General features: G+C 45.9%; 1 protein-coding gene and 1 non-coding gene across 3 annotated transcripts in view; one reads left to right on the forward strand and one right to left on the reverse strand.

The window, feature by feature from the left end:
• Nucleotides 1–24,462, reverse strand: part of ATP8A2 (ATPase phospholipid transporting 8A2) — a 1,791,179-nt gene that overhangs the window by 1,175,616 nt on the left and 591,101 nt on the right. The gene's annotated exons all lie outside the window — the stretch shown is intronic.
• Nucleotides 16,253–16,407, forward strand: LOC144774568 (5.8S ribosomal RNA). Its single transcript, XR_013600364.1, has one exon. It is a non-coding gene; the product is annotated as a 5.8S ribosomal RNA (ribosomal RNA).

Here is a 24,462-nt window from a genome sequence, read left to right on the forward strand (position 1 = left end):
TGGCAGCTGTCTCTTTCTTTGCGCAGATTAAAGGGGCCAAAGATCCCACGAATAGTTTCATTGTGCGGAAGGCACTAAAGGGGTGGCGGCGCCTGTAGGCAGCCACCATGGACACCAGACAACCGATAGGTTTAGAACTGCTGGCGGCTTTATTGAATGCCTTGTCTGACATCTGCAATTCATTAAGTGAGGTACTCCTGTTCCGGGCTGCCTTTACATTGGCTTTTTACGGGGCATTCCGGATGGGCGTACTGGTGGCTAGCAGCAAACAGGACATGCTGGGTGGAATCCGGCTGGAGCACACAAAAATACTGGGTGATACTCTGATGATTACCATACGTAAATCAAAAACTGATTACGAAACCCGGGGGGATGGGCCGGTACTACATCGGGCACGGACTAATCCTTGCTGCCCAGTGTCCCACGTAGAGGCCTTCATCAAACAGAGAGTAGGCACAGCGGGGGGAGCATTGTTAATGCATGCAGACGGTACTCCACTGACCAGGTTCCAATTCCAAAGAGCATTGGCTTTGACAGCGGACAGGGCTGGTTTGAACCCGAAGGATTTTGGGACGCACTCATTCCGGATAGGGGCTGCCACTGAAGCAGCGGCTAGAGGGTTACAGGGGAGCAGTGTAAAAAGGATTGGGAGATGGTCATCCAACTGTTACAAGCGTTATGTGCAGCTGCACATGTTGTGAGGCGGCAGGATGACTTACGCTGACGCCTGTTTTGCTTGTCTGCTTGTATTTCAGTTTCTCGAGCCTGTCACGCAGGGCGGAACCTGTTGTCGGTTCACCAACAGCAAGCACCTTCACCACAGCGGACCCAAGCACAAAGGAGCGATACATTAGTTGTATGGGTTGTAGGTCATTCATTTGTAAGACGTGCTAAATCTGTTTTCCTTGCAGGTGTCTATAGACAGAGGGCGGAACAGGGGGCTTTCAAGGTTTCCTTTCATGGTAGGGGGGGCCTCTGCCTTAGTCAGTTTAGGGAGTTCTTTACAGAATTGCTCGATAGACACACCCCGCCGCCCACAGTGGTTATCTTACATATGGGGGGCAACGACCTTGGTAAGTTGGGTAGGAGGGTTCTGATGGAAAACATAATTTCAGAGGTAAGCTAGTTGGCTAAGGCTGCATCATAGTTTGGTCGCAGATGATTCCTAGACTCAGATGGAGGGGGCGGGACTCTGTCAAGATGTTAAATCACTCGGTAAAGAGGATCAACAACAAGGTAGAGAAATTATTTAGGTCACCTCATCTGCAGAACATACCACATGGGTGTGTCAGGCGGGAAGAGTTCTTCTTACAAGACGGGGTCCACCTGACTAGGGCAGGCAACTATTTCTGGGGAATAGTTTGGCATGGCTAGGGGGGGTTTCTAGGTAGGCATGCCCTGTCAGAGGAGGAGGATAGGGGGTCGCCAGATAGTCGGTCAACTATGCTGGCTTGTGGCGGTAAGGTCATGATCGATGAGCAGTCAAATTTAAGGTCCTTAGGGGGCGGCGCCATTCTTGAATGGGGTCGCCCAGGGGGAGGGACAAGTGGTCTCTCCTAGAACTCCAGGGGCGGTACATCCGCTTGGTTGGATGGGTGCGGGGGGGGTCACGCTTTCTTTGGGCTGGTTAGCCACCCCACACGTGCACTATGACGTCATTAAACGAAGCAGAGTGCAAGGGCCCCCTTTTGGTTAATGGAGTTCATGGAGCGTACGGGGGTAACTGGGAGGGGGGTACCCTCTCGGTAAACGGGTCCTCCGCGCATGCGCACTCATACGTGAGGGCGTAGCTGGCTGATAAGGACTTGACACCGGTTAGCGACCTTGCCGTAGGCCCTAAAAATAGGATATGCAGAAAAATTCATAAGTGTGACATGTTAGATTCGGTTAGGAAACACGCCGTATTAGACATTTGTTAAGGTTAGCCCTTTCATACCCGTGTACATTGTTTGTAATCTAATGTCAGTAGATTTTTCTGCATAAATGCTCGTGTAAATATTGTTTATTTCAATTTTTTTTATTTGTTTTCATGTGTTTAATAAATACGACCGGGGGGTCGTGAGACCTCCCGCTTTCCAAAGAAACTCATGTCCAATTTCTAGTAAATTGTGGGAGTGCACAAGACGGGGAGGGGGAGGGTCGGTAGTCCCTGACCATAATGTCTGTATGCAATAACAGGAAAGTCACGGAGAGACACCAAAATACTAGTCTGGTGTCTTGTTTTGTGAAGCACAGGATTTTAGAGTACGTTTTATGCCACACTCTTAATTACATAGGCCACGCCTCCTGGAAATTCATCCTAGTTATGCTTTTTCAGCCACACCTCTTTTAGAGACCCCTCGCCTCCTCTCCTTTTTATCCCACATAAACAACTGGTTCAGAGTATCAAGATACTCAAATATTTATGGGTGCAGGTGACCCCTGCTGGATTTTCCTTCACACAACAGCTGCTTCAATAATTACGCCAACAATTAGATGACAGGCCACGGATGTCACCCACGTGCTGGAAATCCTTTTATTTTACCCGGGTGTCACGTCTGTCATCCAGGTTGCCTTTTGCGTTCGCACAGTTGTGGACACGCCCACTTACAACCTCAGTGTCTAAGCCCCAGTTTCCTGCAATATAACTGTGACCAGAACTAAAAAAAAATCAGAAGGTGGCACGATATTCTGCTAACATAACTTTACTACATAAGTAAACTGGAACTTACAGGGTAGGCAGAGGAGCTGCAGTCAGTATAGGAAAAGGCAGGAATAACCTCATATTTTGTAAGGAAGGATGCAAGGGAAGGGATTTCCTAAAATGGACAAATGTTTCTACTTGAAGAATAATGAGAATGAGAAGAGCAATGTGTATTTGCACACTGAGACTTGCTCCAAGGTGCAGAACCTCCTGTGCACAATCCGCAGTCCTAGGGTGAGTGAGGACATATGTAGCTATGCCTGCAAAGCTATGAAAGTCCAAGCTTTCACAGGAACATGCCTGTCAGCTTCCAGAATCTTGAAAGTCGAGTAATACTACACACCTTTGGACTAAAGAGTACAATTCAGTGAAAGTCCCTATTTCTTCCTAAATTACCCCAGTAATATTTTCTTAATGCACAGACTTAATCCTTTCTATGCTGTTTTAATATTTAAAGTCCATTGTGCAGCATTGGAGGTGTCATTCAGGAGCGGCTCCTCCATTAGGGTGGTGGGGTGTCACCCCACTAATAAAAATGCCCAGAAAATGTCTCAGAGATGAGAAATAAAACTGTAACAAAGTAAATTTGTTACCATTTTATTTTTCACTAACCAACGTTCCGAGCTGAGAGTCAGGGCGGGCCATTGATGCTGAGTGGCAGCAGCAGGGAGAAGGGGTGGGCTGGGCATTTAAGCTTAAAGTGCGCATTTCACTTTGGCCGTCTGTCTTGCAACGGCCAGCCAGACATGCATAATTTTACTTCTCCAACCCAGCTGTCTTACACAATGCTCTTGGGAGCCCTGAGAGCCCCCACCCCATCCAATCCTGGAATTCATATCATGCTGGTTAACAGCATGAGAGCAGCATCTGTAAAAAGTTCATTCGGGTCGGGGACAATCGATATTTGCCCGGCAGTATTGCCTCTGTGACCCTCTAGTTATTTAAATCAATGAAGAGGCAGGCGCTGGAGACTGGAAAGCAGGAAACAAGGTTTTTTTATTCTCTCCGGAGGAGAACACAACGAAACGGACAGAAGGTATCGTTCTGAGGTGCTCTAACTGCATCCCGGAGGCCTGGCCTCTTATACACAAGTTTATCTCTTTATTACATGTAACACATTCTCGTTGATACTTTGATGTACGGAAAGACATCCTCAGAATTCCCCTTTGGGCCCGTTCCCACACACATTTACAGTTGAAGTCCCCACCCTAGTCACAACAGGTGATGAGCATCGCGCAGCTGGATAATCCGCCGATTCACGGAATGTGGGGAGTTTGATCGGATCTCATGGGGTGGGGGCTTTGATCAACCCGGGGATTCTTTGATGGGGGAAGCTTTCTATTGTACGGGGAGGGGCAAGGATGGTATCGGCAGAGCTGGGTGTCGGCTTGGGAACGGGGAGGACAAAACGGGCACACGGGGAAAAAGGGGGTTTGCATCTAAGGGCCGGAGATCATGAAAGGAAAGCAGGGAGGCGTCGCGCTGGGAACAGGATGAGGGCCTGGGGCAGAGCAGCGCCGAAGAGGGGTTTATGACTCAAGGCAGGTGCAAGCAGGGGGTGGTCAGCGTGCGGGCTTAGCGAAGGCAAAGGGCTATGTCAGGGGCCAGCGGCATGCAAAAGGGTTTGTTCTGATCGGGGCATCTTAAAATGGCGGGCGCGCACGGCAAAAGTGTGGCATCAGGGAAGAGGCAAGATGGCGCAGATAATGTTCACCAAAACGCACTAATTTTCCACAGTCCTCCCTTTAACATATTCAAGACATCTTGCTGGTTCATTTTCTATTCGGTTCTACTGTGGTGAGCATGAGAAAGAAAACGGTAGGAACCCTAGATGGAAAAGAGTTGTAAACAATACATTTTGAGGTTTCTAGCTTTTCAGGAGGCGGGCCTATTTGATAAACTTTGATAAACTTGTTCAGCAGGAAAGTCATAGGAATGCAATACAATAACGGCGAGCAGCAAGTACATATCATAACGTGAACTGGCAGGTTAATACATATTTCAGATTCGGATTGGAGCAGGATCAATACAATGGCGGCTGAGAGAGAAATGAGGCATAAAAACGGTGATTGAGGATGTCAAATGTTCGAAGTTTTATGAGTTCTCATTGTTCTTTGTGGTCTTTCGTTGGCGCTGTTGAGCACCGGCGGTGGAGCTACGAGTCCAGCTCTGTTCTAAGTTCTGCGTTGCAGGGCACGACCCTTTCCTCGCGTTTCTGGTCGGAAAGGTCCTTTTCGCCCTGTGTCCTTTGAGGTGATTGTCAGAAAGTTCCGATGGAAGAAGAGCGTTCAAAACAGTCCATAGGGTAGGTCAGAGGAAAAGGGGGATGGAGCAAGGCCAAATTGGGAACAAACTAGGGGAACGAGAGACTTCAAATGGGCGGGCGTGCGACGGAATTCAGAGAGCGGGGACTTGTCGAAAGGCACTGGACGTCGAGCAGGGGCATCAGGTCGACCCTTTCTTTTCATGCTGTCGAAAACAGTGCCTCGTCCTGCAGCTCCTTTCAGTCGTGGTCTCGCCTTGGCTAATCTCGCAGGTGTCCCTTAGTCTGCAGTCGGGCCTCGTGCTCCCACATCCGGTCCTTCTCTCCTCCAACAGCAGTACCCTTAAACAAGTTTGAAAAGACAGTCTTTAGAAAATTTGCAGATGAAGATAATCAAAAAGTCTATTTCTCTCCCAGCTTCAGGCAAAGAATGAAAATGTCCGTTATATTTAACGTTCACAACTGGCATATGAATGACCGGTGGCGGACCTGTTGGATTTACTATGACTTTCCTTCATAATCATTTATTACAGGCATGACAGTTCATCTGATGGTAACCCACCTTCGGGAGACAAATCTGGCAAAGATATGCCGTTCTCTAGAGTTTCACATTTACAAAAGGGTACAGTGAGTCGTCAACATGGTACTACACAGGTATTTTGCTGAGAGACGAACATGGCTAAACATTTCCTTTTTATCGGTGCATCCTGTTTTTCAACTACTGCGGGGTTCATTTTGATGATTTCTTTACCTTGGTCTAGTCTGTTAACCTTGTAAAACATCATTCTGGGTCCTACGTAACCTTTTACAGCCCGGTTACTTCTAGGAAGAACAGGGGTTTTATGGGAAACAACCAGGGACATAGACAGGGGAGGTAACGGGGGTGATCGTTTTTCTGGTTTGGGTATTGCGACGATTCGGGGAGGGGAGGGTCGCGTATTCTGAGGTCCTTGTTTTATACTATAGGAGCCGTTGACATGTAGTTCCCTCATTTCGGGCCAGATTAGGGAACCTCTGTCGTCTTACCTGTCCTTTCCCTTACGGCCCAACCTGGGTTCATTGACTTCTATCGGAAAAAGGAGAGGTAATGACGCGGCTTCAGGGTGATTGTATTAAAGACAAGCGTTTGTGCAAATACTGACGGTATTTGAAGCCAATTAGGTGGGGTGCTAGGGGTGGCAATCTGCCAATTTCGGGGCTAACCACTCGGAAGAGTGGTAGTGCAAAAATAGAGAGAGAGAGAGAGAGAGAGAGTGAGAGAGAGAGAGAGAGAGAGAGAGAGAGAGAGAGAGAGAGAGAGAGAGAGAGAGAGGGAGAGAGAGAGAGAGAGAGAGAGAGAGAGAGAGAGAGAGAGAGAGAGTGCAACGGCAGGCTAAATAGTACACGTGCAACAGAGAGGGCGGCAGTGCATTCAAGAAAGGCTATTTAGTGCATTACACAGTAAAGGGTATTCACGAGTCCGCGTTAGAATCTTGTAATCATGCAGTTTGAGCATTAGACAGGGTAGAGGGGACGTGCTTTGAGAAAAGGAAAGAAGAAAAAGGAGGTACCATTTTGTCGCACTTTCTCGCATTCTCGGTCCTTTGACCAGTTGGGTCAACGCCTCAGTCACACACACACACATTCCCTCACAGTTTCGCATCATACGTGACATGGGTTCATTCGTCCGGTCTGGTTTAAGGGTGATCACTTTTTATCAGGTTGTGCTAATTTTTCGGGTTTGTTCGATACGTGAGTAGTTTGCAGGCGTGCTTAGACACCACCCTGCGGCGCTAGTCCGTTTCGTGTATTTAGACATGGCAAGGTCTCAGATCTTCGCCACACCTTGGCTGTAATCTCTGATGTAACCTGCAGAGGGAGGAAAAAAGGGGGGGTGGGGGAGACAGCATTCGCGCGTATTCAAATACATGGATTCATAAGTCCTTTACTTACCTCTTACTCGTCTTTCCTCCTTGGGGCAGGGTCCCCGGGGATATGGTTTTCGGAGTCGAGGGGGGGTAGTGTGTTCATGTAGGGCGTGTGCGGGGAAACATAAAAAGGAAACCAGAGGTGCCTAGTGCGAGGTATCTAGTCAAAGGATATATCTCACCATCGGGATCCTTAAACCTCTTTCAACGCCGTGGCGTTCTAAAGTTCTTCGGTTCTCGGGTCCCTGCTACTTTGGAACGTTGTACTTTACAATATTTACATTATTTCATTTCACCCTCCTTTTACATTCCCTCATTTACACCATTCGTTTTACCCATCCTTGGAAGTCACGGTCTTCCTCTACGCGAGAGTTCATGAGTCAGTCGCGTACTTTTAAGGCGGAGTGTCGTGTTGTCGATCCGATCCGTCCTCCAGGGCTGGGCAACCATCTTCCTTTAACCTTAAAGAGAGAGCAGAGTAGGGTGCACAGAAAAAGAACTTTCCTACCCATCCCATATTGTTTTAAAATAAAGCATGCAATACCCGTCCATAGTTTCAAAGACTTTATTTTGCAAATTCATTTCAGCATATGGACTAGGAGGGTGTGGTCGTATTTGGTCGGTCGTGGCAATGGCTAAAGTGCGTACAGTGGGGGGTGTCGTTTGCAACAATAAAAACATCGGAAAGTTTTACTCATTCATTTGTAAGAGACTAAAACGTCTATTAATTGGCTGGGGGTTCGGGGGCATATATTTTCATAATTTAGAAGCATAATCATAACAGTTGTAATCAGATTTCCTATATGCATACCGTACGTGTGCGTCGTAAATGAGGTTTACATCAGTTATAAAAATATAATACATTGTACATTCGTAATCAACATTTGTAACGGGGATCTTTTCACACTATTCATCGAGTGAGTTCTCTTCGTCTTTTCTAGCCAAGTGTACAAAGGATCATATAAAATCTCAGAACATCAAGTTTATATTAGTGCGAAGGAACACCACGAGGTGTTCGTAAGTTCCGATTGATACCAGCGCCATTTTGGGCGGGGCCGGCACAGTCCGGAAGCAGCATCAGGGGGAAATGTTTCCATTACTGGCAGTTTGGACCAGAGTCCTTTTCGGCAGTTCTAGAATTCACGCTAACAGAAGGTGTGGCAATGTCATGTTTGTTTCGTTGGCGATCAAGGCAGCCGTCCCTTACCGGAAACCTGCAAAGGCCGAAGGTTCCGCCGGGGACCTTTGTATGATCTTCAAGGCTGCGGAGATGCTGTCGGAGATGGGGGCTCGTGCTCCATGGGACAAATGTTCGAGTTGTATGGCTGGCCAAAGTTACTCTAGTGGCCGGGGCCCGCCTTCCAGCGGATCCAGACGCCATTTTGAGGCCCTACAGGGGCCACTCTCGTCGAGTTTGCAAGAATGGAAGAGACCCTTCGGAGTGAAAGGAAGAGGTCCCTGTTTTGTGAGAGCGGGACGTTCAGCTGGGGTGCAGCTGTGATGCCCCCACCTGGGGGCGAGGGAGACTCGTTCACATCGTCTCCTTCTCCCGGTGCACTCCATGCCGCTCCTTTTTCATCGCCCCGCATGAAGGCCTCTCCACATCCGGTGTTCCCCAAGTGCCACCATTGTACGTTCGGTGCTGCGCAAATACTGGGGTGCCACCATTGTACGTTCGGTGCTGCGCAAGTATTGGGCACCATCGCCTGACTGGGGGTGTTCGGCGTCGGGCTGGGGGCTGGGAAACCTCCTACCGGTGGAGGTGGGAGAGGCTCGTCCGCGTCGCCTCTCCCTCCCAGCCCAACTTGGACAGATTGTTGTGGAGGTACGTGCAGGACATCCCGCCGTCCAGGACTGCTGCGGCTGTGATGGAAGAGAAAAGGAAGAGGTGCCTCGCTCTCCTCTTGGACATGTGGCGGGACTACCTTAGTCTTTCCAGGCCCGTTGCGGCCGGCCAAGGAGACATGTGGCGGGACTACCTGCAAATGCCCAGGCTGCGGGCTCCTGCCTCTCCTCCGGCTCCCCCATACGTTAAGATTTCCTGACCAAGAGTTGGCGGCGGGGCTCGCCTTATATGGGTTGCCGTTGGTTGGGCGTAGCCGTAACCCTGCCCTACTTTGGAAGGTTCCAGAATGGGGGGGGGGGCGAATGTTCTGTTTGACTTTCACTTTCTACAGTTTATCGTTATTATTCCTTGTTTGTTGTGTTAAATTAAAAGTTCAAGTTCATTAATGGTCTACGGATTTTGCTTTACCATTTCTTTCTTTTCAGGTTGTTTTTATGCTAAGTTTCTGCTAACAGAGGTTGGGTAACACGGAAACACGTGTAGAGGGATGACGCAGATTTGTACATTACATACACACAAACTCAGACGGGGGACAGTACAAGTACGACATACAAAGACCCAAGACAAATATAAAAACAGTTATTGGTCATAATTATCTCTTTCCGTCTGTGAATTTTAAACGAGGCTGGGTTCCCGTCTTGACATTGCCCGACCTAGGAGAACTTGATCATGCCGCTGAGATTTTCCTGGCGAAATCTGTGCCATCGGGCATAATCAAACGTGGTGGTTCTGTCTGGTCTGTCTATGTAAGTCGGGTTCTTCTCTGTCTCGCGCCTTTTCTCGTACTGTCGGTCTGTCGTTCTTGTCGGCCCTTTGCCTTTACTCACGCTCAGTAGAGTCGGGCATTGGGCTTTCCAGTGTCCGACATACCTACAAAAAGCGCATTGGTCTGACCCTAAGTCTGGTCGTCCTTTGCGTAGTGTCGGGGGATAAGTTGTGGGTAGCGGTGTCCTGGGGTTGTCCTGTCGGTATATTTCCCTACTTGGTTTATCCTCGTCTTTTCTCTGTCGTTTCGTAGCCTCTCTGCGCCACATACCGAGACTGTCGAGCATAATTGGCGTCGTCTTATTATTTCGAAGGGCTATTTCTAACGTTTCTATTTTATCAAGGTCAAAGGATCCTGCCAGTGGCCACTGTTTGTCTTGGCTATCTTCGGTATACCTGTGCCATAATTTATTATAAGCTATGGTGACTAACCCATAGTTTATGAACATGTCCTTATTAGGGGTGCCTTCTAGTGGAGCTATATGGTCCACCTCTAACACCCGGTCCGGGCTAAACAGGCTATTTATCAATGGGGAGAAGACAGACATGACGGCTCGTAACGAGGGACTAAAAAGTCAGCACTGCCTATCTTATCACTAGGTGCAAAGACTAGACAGAATATTTCTATTCTACGTTGTTTGCAGGTAGTGAATACCTCATGGATCAAAAAAAATATATAAAACCAAACGACCAATAAATAACAATGGGGAGAATGAGTAGGTCCGCAAAGATCTGCGTCACCTACCCTTTTCACTATCTGCAAAAAGGGTGGTCTCTTCCCTACTTGCAGACAGGGAATCTCCAGGAAACAATAGTTTGCGAACAACAGTTCAGTTTCAAGCAATTATTGAGTGGGGGAGAAAAAGAACAAGCACGGCTGCTACCCTACTTATCCTCCACTGCTTGCAAAGGGAGAGGGAGCCTGTTGTTTCTCCGTTTGCAGACAGTGAATCTCTAAATAAAAATAAACAAAGCAATACTAGTATTTTGAACAATCAAGCAATCAAAACAAATTTTCGCAACTTGTCGTGGCAACACGACCTTACCCGGACCATGTGGACAGTTTCTTGTCTTCCGAATCCAGCGCCCGATCGTCCTCTTTTTCTCGTATTTCTCACGGCACTCCTGATGGTTCCCAGTCAGGACCGTAGATCACTCGAGAGAGGTCTGTTCGGAACTAGTGAAGTTCGGATGATCGGCTGCCAGACGAGGGTCTATTGGGCAAGAGCTCTCCCGATCGTTGCAGTCGTTCACTCTGTCGTCGGGACCTCTCCCACTGGATCCACGAGTCGCTGATGGGCCCCACGCTTGGGACGCCAATTGTAAAAAGTTCATTCGGGTCGGGGACAATCGATATTTGCCCGGCAGTATTGCCTCTGTGACCCTCTAGTTATTTAAATCAATGAAGAGGCAGGCGCTGGAGACTGGAAAGCAGGAAACAAGGTTTTTTTATTCTCTCCGGAGGAGAACACAACGAAACGGACAGAAGGTATCGTTCTGAGGTGCTCTAACTGCATCCCGGAGGCCTGGCCTCTTATACACAAGTTTATCTCTTTATTACATGTAACACATTCTCGTTGATACTTTGATGTACGGAAAGACATCCTCAGAATTCCCCTTTGGGCCCGTTCCCACACACATTTACAGTTGAAGTCCCCACCCTAGTCACAACAGGTGATGAGCATCGCGCAGCTGGATAATCCGCCGATTCACGGAATGTGGGGAGTTTGATCGGATCTCATGGGGTGGGGGCTTTGATCAACCCGGGGATTCTTTGATGGGGGAAGCTTTCTATTGTACGGGGAGGGGCAAGGATGGTATCGGCAGAGCTGGGTGTCGGCTTGGGAACGGGGAGGACAAAACGGGCACACGGGGAAAAAGGGGGTTTGCATCTAAGGGCCGGAGATCATGAAAGGAAAGCAGGGAGGCGTCGCGCTGGGAACAGGATGAGGGCCTGGGGCAGAGCAGCGCCGAAGAGGGGTTTATGACTCAAGGCAGGTGCAAGCAGGGGGTGGTCAGCGTGCGGGCTTAGCGAAGGCAAAGGGCTATGTCAGGGGCCAGCGGCATGCAAAAGGGTTTGTTCTGATCGGGGCATCTTAAAATGGCGGGCGCGCACGGCAAAAGTGTGGCATCAGGGAAGAGGCAAGATGGCGCAGATAATGTTCACCAAAACGCACTAATTTTCCACACATCAGGATTGGTTACAGGAGTTTGGCTGGGACCGGCACTGGACGAGAGAAGAACACCGGTACCAGAGCAAGGACATGCAAAAAGGTAAGTGAATATTTTATTTTACTTTTTCAATTTATTTAATGTGCACTAAATCACCAACATGCATTACATTAACGTTTTGAAGTTAAACATTTTAACTTTTGGGTGGAGTGGCTTGGCGCCACTCAGGATGGCTGCCTTCCTCAGAGCTCCATTATGGCTGCGACGGAGAGATGAACCGCATTCCTTTTTAAGCAGCTGATTTCATGCCAGCTTATCAGATAATGACGAGGCAAAACTATCTAGATGCTGCAGGTTCATCAGAAACGTTCATTTCTGCCCCTTTTATACACACTTGATATAATATGCAGCAGGCTTGCTGAGGAGAGAGTTGTGCTCGCCCATTTCTTTTATCTCTTGATGCTTGCTTCTAGTCTGAACTCTCCAGGAGGTTGCAGCTTATGAAAAGAATCTTTATGGAAACGTAAATATCTGTTCTACTGAAGAATTTCTTCATCACTTTATTTTTAATTACCTTTAGGCTTGGAATAAAGAGAGACTTTACTAATGTGTCTTCTCATCTGCTTGCCACCTGCTTTGAACTGCTGTGCCCTTTCTTCCTTGCTTGCCACTTCACTCCCATCTGGGCAGAACCAGAAGCTTACACCTGAACTCTAACAAATCATTATATTCTAAGCCTACTACTCCATTAGCTTCATCTAACCCTTTTTATGTACTGGAAAATATAGCTGACTCTGAGGGTGCTTGTCAGGATTCTCCTTCTAATATGACGGAGGCTCGACTCACCTCTATGAATAAGTCACCCTCAAAGCAACCTACAACATCTTGTGCGTCAATGCACAAAAGGGACATAAAGGACCCTTCCGCCCCATAAATCCTACACTAAGATTTCAATGGAGCTGCTGCTTGAAGAAATTCGGGCGATCAAAGACACTAATAGGAAACTACAAACTTTAAAGGAAAATGTGGTCATTTGTGGACAATAGAGTTACTCAGATGGAACAAAGAGTTGCGGTGCTTCAGAATACTGCGCTCACAGCACACTCATTGCAATCTGAAATCTTGTCCTTGAAAAATAATGCAGAAGATATAGAATATTGAAACAGAAGAAATAATTGGTTCATTTATGGCCTTGCTGAAGGAGTGGAGGTTTCTGATGCTAGGTCTTTTTTTCAAACCTTTTTTCCAAAAGTTTTGGACTTAACTACTTCCGCTCCTTTGAACTGCTCAAACCTCACAGAAACCTAATAATCCTTTACTTATCAGAATATCTGGATCTCCTTAAGGTTATCAAGGCAGCAAAGGCCAAAGGTGGTATTGAATGATCTGGTTCCAACTTATTTTTTGCGCAGGATTTTGTCAAGGCTACAATAGATAGAAGGAAGAAGTTTCTTGATATGCAACCAGCTCTCCGCACTCTCATTGCCAGATGTGGTTTATTCCACCTGTGTTTATTCAAGTTAACATACAATAACAAAAGTAGTATTTATAAATATCTCTCCCTACTGCAGGAACTTAATGCTAATTGCAGAGACGAGTTGACGGACAGGTCTAAATTTACTATCACTTGGTTTATGATTTTTGTTCTTCAGCTAATTTTTTCTTAGATATCAGTTTTCGACTTACAATTTGTACTATAGATAATGTTTTCTCACTTTGTATTTGTTCTGATTGGTTTTCATTATGTATGTATCCTCTCTTTAAGGCATATTCAGTGACTTGTTGAGATTCCACAGCTATTGTATTTATGTGGTCTGATCTCTCTTCCATTTGTCGATTGTTCGTAGTTCGGTTGTGTCATCCCCCTTTCATGATCCCACATCCTTCAAGCTTTTGTTTGTCATATAGATATGTCCTTTTTGTTATTATTTCCTGTGTATCAGATCTTTACTTTCTGCTTTCTATCTCTTTACATATCTCACTCTTGTCCTTTTCTGTTCTCTATTCTTTCTTCTCTCATGACTCCTATCAATCTTTCTCACACTAACCTTTTTTGCTATTATTTCACTTCTTTGATTTATTGCATTGAAGAACCGGGTTATTTAATACCCAGCGGCGCCAGGGGCACGCCCAAAGTCTTCGAGTTCACCTGTCTTAGAATACAGAGACACGGGGTACTTCTGAGTGGCGTCAAAGATCAAATTTATTGGCTGCAGCCAGTAACAGAAGTCCTAGAAATCATCACGGTATGAGTTCTCAGGAGACTGCTCAATTTTACAAAGCAAGTCATCCCTTTTTATGGCAAACATTATGCTTCAGGCAAACATTCCTTGTTTACAGTTTAACCAATCACATGTTTCCACAACAAAAGTATTGCATGACGACAAACCCATTTTACAGTTGTCCGGCCCATAATCAATCATTGAACAAACCCAACATTCTTCTTTAGACAAGCCGGACAAACCCATAATAAAAAGGACCACAACCCATATCGTAAATAGACCATAAAAGAAGAAACAGAAACAGATAGAAGTAGGATAAGGCATGTTTGTGTGCAGTAAAACTTTATGATGTCCTGTGCTCTGATCCTTAATCTTGATAAGCTAAAGGGCAGGAACTGGTTTAACAAGGTCAGCTTCAGGCAACAGGGTCAGTTCACTCTGGTCAAACAGGAGTCAGCACGAACTCGAGCTAAGGTGTACATGTCCTTAAAAAGACTAGTTCAGCCAAAGTCGTCGGCCTATGTGAGGGCAACTACAAAATGGCTGCCTTACACAAAATGGAAACTATGGTTCACAACGGAATCTGCAAATACACAGTGAATCCTTGTGTGTAACATGGCGGAAACACTCGTACTTGAATAACTCATTAGTTACGGTTCACTGCTACCAAAATCGTAACGGAACCAGGACATTTAAAACACAGGTTCAGAATTCACGGAACCTCAGCATCATGTATATGTTATTGCCATTTTGCTGTCATTATTACAGTTTCAAAGCTATAAGGGTTTGCTTTCTTTTAAATTGCCTTAAGAATTATTTGATAGCATGTTAAAGGTTTCGGCTTGCCTATAAAGTGTCAGAGGGTTTTAACCAATATTTCTAAACCAAATGGTGAGATTGTTTTATAGCCAGAAACGCATGTATCAGACAATTACGTTTTTGAAGATTATAAAACAGTGGGTTGGCCATGTTTTTGCATCTTCAGGTTCGAAGAAACGCATTCTATGCCACACGTCCTTAGTTATTCAAGTCCTTTCCCAAGACAATGATTCTATTGGTAGGTGGGTTACTGTATACATGACTATAAATAAATTACCCATTATGAATTTTAATGTTTATGCACGCACTACCTCAGATAAAACTTTCTGGCCAGAGGGATTTACTAAACTGATGTCTCTAAAGGATGAATATTTAATTATTGGCTGTGATTGTAACATGGTTTTGGTCCCATTTATTGATCAACACTCTAAATCGACTTTTATCCCATCACACATGCACTCCCAATTTACCCCACCATAGAACACAGATCCCTTATTGATGCCTGGAGATTCTCCAATCCTACCCTCCAAGAACACTTGTTTCTCCCCTCCACATTCTTCTCAATCTCGCATTAACTATTTGTTTGTTTCAAAGCCCTTTGCACAACATATTATCAATTCAGTTATTGGCTCCATCTTAATCTCCGACCATGTCCCTATTACACTAGATTTAGCTCTTCTTCCTGCTACTCTGGTACTAAACATTGGAGATTTAACAACTCATCTTTTGGACTCTAAATTCACACAAAATTACTAAATCTTTGCGACAACCTTGTTTTTAGAAAATGAGACTTCAGATATTTAATCTACAGAGAATGGCTCCTCATATCTCCTTAAAGCGAGTGCCAAATATTAGGGTGGACAAATAGAGCTGGGAAACTTCTTGCTAATTACCTCAAAATTAATAAGGATCATATTAAAAAAGACTCTCTCCTATCCTCCACTAACAGCACCGTCCATAAAAATGAAGATATACTATCTGAATACACTAACTTTTTCCACACTCTCTAACATTCCGAATTCCCAGGCTAACCAAGATGATAGTCTTCAATATGTATCCTCTATTAATGATCTTAGTATCCTAACATAGATTTTCCCTCCTTAGATGAGGCTATTCACATGGATGACATTCTCACTGCTATTTGCTCCATCAAAAAGGGGAAGGCACGGCTCGGGCCGCCTGGCGACGGACGGCCGACGTGCAGGTGGAGCGACCCTCCCTTGTTGCCAGGTACCCGGTTCGACCTGGTCCCATGCTGCCGGGCCGAGGGGTTGGAAAGACTCGTGCGGTCCCTCCCGGTTACCCACGGAGGGACCGGCGGCTGCGGGGCAGCCTGCTCCCGTCACACCGGGAGACCCCCTTCCTCTCCCGCAGGGCGGGGGGGGGGAGGGACTCCCGGGCCGAGCGCCTGGCAATGTTTATTTTCTCCCAACGGTGCAGTCTGACTCCCAGAGGGGAAGCCTTGAACGGGGCGCCCGGGCTGTCTCGCCGCGCGGGCGGTGGACGGACTGCGTCGTCTTCCTCCCGCCTCTCCTGCGCCCGTAGGTGGGCGAACGTTTCCGAAAAGTTGCCTGTGACTCTTGGCGGTGGATCACTCGGCTCGCGTGTCGATGAAGAACGCAGCTAGCTGTGAGAATTAGTGTGAATTGCAGGACACATCGATCATCTACACTTCAAAATGCACCTTGCGGCCCCGGGTTCCTCCCGGGGCTATGCCTGTCTGAGGGTTGCTCGATCGTCAATCGCCCCGGGGCTTCCCCGGGACACGGCTGGGGCCGTGTCAGGGTTAGCTCCGCTTCCCCTTCGTCCCCCGCCTTCGGGACGCTGCGAGACTCCTTACTTGCCCGGGACCATTGCCCCTGTGTTTCTGCTGACGAGGCGCTGAGCGCCAGGACCTTCGCCTGCCCTTCCGCGGCTGTTTCCAGCCTTGCCGCGGATTCATTACTACTGCCAATCCAACCGCGGGACTACATCCCCCAGAAGTCTTGGTGGGGCCGCTCTAGCGCGTCATCAATCAGAGCCAGGAGGCGCTTTAAACAGCGGGCGGCCCCAGGCAGCGCGGGACGCGCGTGGTCGAAGCCCGGGACAAGGGCGGGGCGTCTAAGGCCTTTGTAGGCCAGCGGAGGCTGGGCTGGGCCATCCTTCTAACGTGTGGTTACCAAAGTGAGACTTTCATTTATTGCTTATGCATCATTGTATGTACTTTGATCTGGATACATTTATCTTGCTGTTGTTACTAGTTTCTAGGCATTTTTTACAAAGATAAAGTCATTTAAACAGCCAGGGAAATGGCGCTGCGATCAGGGAAAGGGAGGAAAGCAGCGCCAGGCTCTATTTGGGGGACCATCAAAGGGACTTTGGACCAGTTCATAACTAGAGCTGTGGTAGTTTTAGAGCATGAAATAGCCCTAACTGAAAGGAGATTATCATTAGAACCTTTATATTCTAAGCGTTCATCACTGGGCACTATTATGTCAGCTATAACACCGGAACAGCCATGCGCCCAGACATCTAATGGTGACAGACTTTCGGGGGTGAGTATAGGGTCTGCCGGGCCTATTGTGTGTACCTCGGTCAATATCACAATAGAAAGCACTTTATCAGTAGAAAATAGACCCGCAGAAGTGAGCACTCCCAATGTCTCTATTGATTTACGATCTAAAAAACGAGCAACAGGTCTAGCACCAATTGGTAAAAGAAAGCGTGGGGAGGAACGCAAAAGGGAAGATGTCCGAAAGTAATTAAAATACCCAACAAAGAGGGGAATTTGACAACATCAACCCAATCATTATCAAATAGAGAAACCCCACGACTGTCCACTAGAACTCCAAATATTCCTACCTTACAGCCGTCTCAGCGACTCTCTTTAACATCGCAAATCCCTGAAGCCTTTATAGAACAAGTAGAGCAGCTAATAAAGTCTTTAATGCTACCTATACTTGAAAGAGTGAAAGTAATAAATGAGAATTTGGGGAAGTTAGAACGGGTTGCAACAGCTAACTCGTATACATTGGAAACTCTTGCTGCTAGTATACAGAACTTAGGCTCTGCATCACACACTAGAATAGCTCATGAGACCATTAACATTACACCAGATACACCCCCTTTAATACCAAATACAGTGAATGGGTTACAAAAAGCAAACTGTAATGTGAACAGGAAGGCGGGAGAAAGGACAAATCCAACCACTAGGGCAGGAGCAAAAGAGACTGGGGGGGCGGAAAGGAAACTGCAGCACCGGTGCCGGTTGAAGAAATAACTAACATTGAACAGGGAAGTATAAGTGCTGAGAATCAAAAAATTAAGCACCCACGCATCGACTTACCGCCCGAATCAGCCCCTTATACAATGATACTGACAGGGGTTCCTGAGATCCACAATGGTAAAGCAGAAAGCCACAGCGAATTGAAAAATAAGGTTACTTTTTGGCTTAATAACAATAGACCACTCCCGAGAAACATTCTCGCGGAAATCTTATTTGTTCGAAGAGTGAGTTGGTTGGGCCATAGAACGAAGGAGCTAAGAGGAGACTTCATCATTGTGAATTTTAGAGACACAAGGGTGGTAAGGTATATCTGTGATTGGCAAGGCCACAGAGGTGATGGTGGTATCCAAAGCCTTGATTTTAGCTACTTTCACCCATTCTCTGGTTTCGGCCCTTCCTTTGCTCCGTTAAATGTGAGAGAAATCCAGCAAAGGGGACCAATCCATGCACATAGAAATGAGTTCCGCATTCCCTTGTTTAACCGTTTTGATACGCTCCAAGGATTGGAGGGGGTGGACTGACTGGGGCTTAGTCATCATAGTGTCAACCCGGTTCCCCCTGCTGAAAATGAAAGCCTGAATCAGGGAGAGGCTATTAAAGGAGTTCGAAACAGTTGGGTGGAACAAGGAACAGGCTCAGGGGAAATTGATAAGGAATGTGCAGGTATTACGCCAATAGTGGTAATGATGTTAATATGCGGACAGTAGATGAAGCAGGCATTTGTGGACCCATTAACATGGTGGACGCCACAAATATAAAGGGAACATGGTCAATAATATTTTGGAACATCGCGGGCCAAAAATCAAAAATGTTAAACAGCAATTGGGTAAATTTGATCGATGAACATGATATAGTAAGCCTACAGGAAACATGGTTGACAGAGGCTTTACATCTGTGTGGCTTCAAGACCTTTCACTCACCGGCAATTAGCTCAATACATGGTAGGGCTAAAGGGGACAATGCACCTATGTGTCGAACCTGCTTAAGTGCCGCAAAATTGAGATGGTTTTTAATAACAGGTACTATCACATAATTAGGATAGTCATTGATTCATAGCTTCATATGATTGTCATTAACTTTTATAATAATGTATTGGAGGAAGCCATGGACAAACAATGAAAAACCTGGGCAAAGACATTAAATGTTTGCTGGAAGGAAGAGTAAAAACAGTCTGTGTCCTTTGGGGCGGGGATTTCAATTGCTCCTTGTGTACAGGTGGGGAAAAGGGTACATGTGGCCTAATGATGGATAAGCTGACCGGCTTAAGTCATTTTGAACATACCATCTATGGGGATCACCTAACTGAGATAATTTTTACTTGTGATCTGGGGTTTGCGAAAAGAATTTGCCGCAGTGATGTCCCATTCCACCCAACGTTTAATGACAGAGGAGCATATACCACTATAGATTTTGTTTTGATTTCGGCCAGATATGGCGGGGAGGTCCAAGAGTTTAAAACTCTTGATAATCCTCTGAGTGACCATTTCCCCTTAAGCCTGGAGATAACAAAACTAGGTAAAGATTGGCCCAAGACACGTGCACCAATTGAGCATGTACGGAATATTGATCTGAGTCGGCAGAATGGTTACACCCTAAAATGGAGCAAAGTGGTACCTGAAGATTTTTTGATAAAAAATTTAAAGACATGTAATTTTTAATATTGAAGCTTGTCTTGAGGAAAATGCGGATGATATGATAGTAATTACAAATTTAAGATTATTGCCGAACACATTTAAAAAGTCTTTGGGTAGAGATAAAAAATGTCAAGGAGAACCAATCGAGCTGGTTTGATACAGCCTGCACTAAGAGTTATACCAAACTTAAGCTTGCCTTAAATGCATCTACAAGAGATATTGACTTAATAAAGGTGTTAAGGAAGAACTACAAGAAAACTCTGAGGAAGAGGAAAGATACCATTAAAAACGAAGCATGGGACGCATTGTGTGAGGCGTCCCAGTCCAAAGACTCAGTGGCTTTTTGGAAAGTAGTAAATTTGCCTTTTTTTCTGATAAAACAAAGGCCAGAGTAGAAATAGCCATTTCTGATAATGAGTGGATTAAACATTATCAAGAACTGTATTGTGCTAAAAGCGACTTGGACCAAGCCCCAATTGAGGATGCTGTAAGGATAGAAACAGCACAGACTAGGACTAAATTGGAATTGGGTAGTGCTCTGAACGAAGTAATCGTGAGCATAAATGAAAGCGCAAGAGGAAAAGCTCCAGGCCCTGATGGCGTTCCAGTTGATCTTTATAAGTGCAACATGGATCTTTGGGGCCCGCTGCTTACCCAACTCTTCAATGCATCCTGCTCAAATGGCTTGTTACCCTCATGGTGTGAGTCAATAATTGTTCCAATATACAAAAAGGGCGACAGATCGAGTTGTCAATGCTATCGCCCTATTTCACTCCTTGACTCTACCATTAGGATTTTTGGCCGAATAATTTTAAACAGACTGCAATCTTGGGCTGACGAACATTCCAAAATTAGCGACCTGCAGTATGGCTTTAGGAAAGGCCTGGGCACCATCGACCAATGTCTTAATCTGCATTTACTTTTAGAAAAATACGCTAAAGCGAAGGGTGGTCGCATGTTTGTAACATTTGCTGACTTAACGTCAGCTTTTGACTGCTTCACCCATTCTAAATTATGGATGGTTCTTCAGAACCTAGGGGTAGAGAAAAATATAATTATTTTTCTCAGGGAACTTTATGCCGGGCCTACTGCCCGAGTCAGGTATGGGAAAAATGGAGAGTGCACTGATCCCTTTACTATTGCAAGGCTGCGGCAAGGCTGCGTCCTCGCTCCTTTTCTTTTACAATTTATATTAATGACCTTGAAAGAATAATGTTAGAGGGGTGTAGGGACATGCCGCTTGTCGGCAAACGGTCTGTCCCGGCGCTCGTATACACTGACGATGCAGTTTTGATGGCCAGGACAACGCTGGCCATGCAAACAATGGTTAATAATGAATGAACAACCTAGACATGAAAACCAACTGTACTAAAACCTTTAGCATGACTTATGGCCCTGGGCAACACAAAAAGGAAAAAACAATATATGTTGGCTCAAGACCTCTTGAGCACACCCCCACCTTTCCATATCTTGGCGTACTATTTGACCAAACAGGTCGATGGAATGATGCAATACAAACCAGGAGATTAATGTTTTGTAAATCTATAATGGCTTTGAAAACTTTTAGTAGAAGGATGGGCAAAAAAACAATTGGGGAGCTTTTAACTGTTTATAGAGCGACTTGTGTGGCAGTTGCCACATATGGCACAGGATTATGGGGGCATGTAAATGTGAAACCACTACGGGTGGTGGAGAACACCTTTTTGAAATCCCTCTTTTAGAACCTAGCAGTTCCCGATAGTGTATCAACTTATGTCTGCCATGCTGAGCTAGGGGAACCCTACTTAGAAGATATCATTAGGGTTGCCCCGGTTCTTCTGTGGCATAGGGTCTGGTCAACTGAGGAATGCGCCTTTAATCGCTCTATTCTAAGGGACGTAATGAGCCTAGATAACGCTGGTAAGGTGGGGGGGCTAAGCTATGTGATGACGTTTCTTACAAACATAGGCCACCGGGAATATTATGATGACCCCACAAGTATTAGCCACTTTCCTAAGAAAATCCTTAAAGGTACATGTATGAGGTATTTGGGCGACCTAAGAATTAATACAGAAATAGCAAAGAAAACTGTGGTCGCACATCAATTAATAGTGACCTCAGATTACATGCAACCATACATTAGATTGAAAATGAGTGATTTTGAGAGGTTCTTACTGACGCGTTTTAGACTAAATTTGTTATTTAGATCCCTTAGCTTCCCTGTTATGAATACTTGGTGCAAACAACTTATTAAGTACCCTTGTGATGATCTGTCCAAGCAGTCAGACATTCATATTTCTGTAGATTTTACATAAATCCTAGGAGGAGATGGATTGTGCCCTTACTGAAGATTATGGAATGTAACAAATGTCGCCCTGCTTTTTTAGAACTACAAATATTAGATAATATTTTAGCTGTCGCATCTTTGTCTGTATATTTTAAATCTGTTTTTAGATTTTGAAAAACGATCATCTAAATGAATTGAAATAAGACGAGCATATTTTTATCTTTGTTTTAATTGAACTGTGTTTTAAGGACATTTTTTTAAATGTGATGATTTATTTGTACTTTTATGGTTGTTCTTATGTGATAACCGAAAAAAGTTTAAAACTAAACTAACATATTCAATTTATTTGTGTGCATCTTCTTTTAATTGTTACCTCAAACATCAAAGAACCTTTTTTTAACTAAAAAATAATGAATGTCAACAATTTAGTTAATGGAATTGCATGCACCCACTCGTTTGGCTGAGCCACCACTTTCCGTAGTTGGCAGCCACCATTGGTGCCATAATCATTCAGTGCTACTCTTTTCTTAAATTTGGATCAGTCACTGTGATAAGGTGAGCCAGCCTGATGCTCCAGATGAATACGTCTGCTTTGAACTAGAGAGACCCTGTAGTACAACCACTGGCAAACCAATTAAACTGATACTTGCACTGAAGCACTGAAAAAAAGCAATAAAATGTCTGCTCTAGTGCAAAACAATTACGCAATAGGTTGTTTGATGTGCACAATGCATGGTTGAGAAAAAGCACTGAATGTGTGATGCAGATGTAAAGCAGTCACCCATGCATTCCAAAGGAAGAGGTATCCATCCAAGTAGACAATAGAAAGAAGGTGAGACAAAAAAACTCCTACGGACTGATCCAATACATGACTGACATTGCCTCAAGCCAATAGCATCAAGTTCCTGAGCAAGAGAAGCCATTGACTCAAGGAGGCTGAAACAAAGCACTTTGGAGTATGTATAGCCCCTGTTTGCCATGAATGGCCTGTGGTGTCGTGCTTAACATGTTCTAGTGTCTCAGCAGACACTGAGTTTACCAGCTACTCCCTAGAGGGCTGGACACACTTGCACCCCCACATCCATCCAACACAGGCGTTACGAGTGAAGTGACCCTGCAAATAAAAGGTCCTGGGTGCATGTGCACATGACCAGCTAACTAAGTATAGCCACCATGTCTTTGTTATCATTTTAAGTGGAATGTGGGCCTAAGGTCCAAAACACTACATTGGCAACATGCGGGTCTGACCCCTCATGCTTGCTGGCAGCCGTTCTGATGTTCGTCGTGGGAGGAGAGAGTAGCCAGAGCATGAGGCACCCCCACACCTGTTGCCAACGTGACTGCAACCGAGTGCTGTGAAAGGGGGACCAGTCTCGCTGCAGCACAGATCTTAGGTGCTTCCACACTGCCGACATGCACCACAAGAAGCGGACCGCACCTGCTGCATCGCCGCTACGGCTTGCCCGAAGAGGAAGACTGAGTGGCGCTGTCGGAAGACGTCTACAGTGAGGCACTAATATTTGGGGCAGCAGCAGTCTGATGTTGCCTTGACACTGGTGAAAGCGAGAGCACCCCAGTTTCAGGCGGTCACTGTCCCGATAAAGCAGCCCTGCCACCCCTGTGCATAACGAGGAACCCCAGCCCGCCAACATGGAAAATGAACACTAAGTGAAGTGGCTATACTGCCACCCAAGCTCCCACACTAGTAGCCACCGCCCTGTTGTAAATTCACAGCGATCGGGGGTTAGCATTTAGGGGAAGCCATCTTGTTTTTGGCAGACATCTTGTCTGCCATGTGCTACCACATGCTCACCATGTGCTCTGTCCTTCCTTACTGTTGTTTGCTCTTGTATTCTGTCTGGGAACAAACTATATTTAGCTTCTTCCAATCTGCACAAGCTCAGTTGAGCTTGCAGCTGTCCATGCAGCTGCCTCTAGTTTGTAACTGTCAGGATGTGTTTACTAGAATTAGCAACTGTTAGCTCCTCCCTCTTGTTGACTGTACATTTGCTGTATGACCTTATATGTACCTAAAACCTTCTTCTTGTACTTGTAACGCCTTCTTTTGAGCCCCTGTGTGGGTATAAAAGGACCATGCTCCTTCTGTTCAGTGTGCTACTTCATACATTACCGAACGGTGTTGTGTGAATGTAGTTCCACCTCATGAGGTTTAATAAACGTTGCATTTTATATTCCAGTTTCCATGCCAACTTCTATCCTATTGGTCTGAGGACTTGTGCAGAGAAGGTCGAACCCCTAGCACTGGTAGGCCTTGCTGAGGCCCACCACCACAGCTCGACACTACCTATGAACCAGTAGTGCCCCTGCGACTTCACCTCCCGCAGCACATGGCGGCACCTCCCCTGCCTGCCGTACAAGCAGGAAGTACTGTGACATTGCCGACAAGGAAGCAAGTGTCCTGAGGCTTCTGCGCTGCAGAGCAAGCGCCACACACATGCCGCTGTGGTGCACAAAGTGCCACCCTATCTTCTGAGGTGCCAGTCAGCTGCACTGCCTTCGCTATCAGTCCCGGAAACAAATGAGGGAGAAGCACAGCAGCCCAGTGAACAGCAGTGCCATCCAGTGGCCATTAGTAATTACTGCACCAGTCGAAAGGGAG

Source organism: Lissotriton helveticus, chromosome 8 (genome assembly GCF_964261635.1).
Source record: "Lissotriton helveticus chromosome 8, aLisHel1.1, whole genome shotgun sequence".
Lineage (NCBI taxonomy): Eukaryota > Metazoa > Chordata > Amphibia > Caudata > Salamandridae > Lissotriton > Lissotriton helveticus.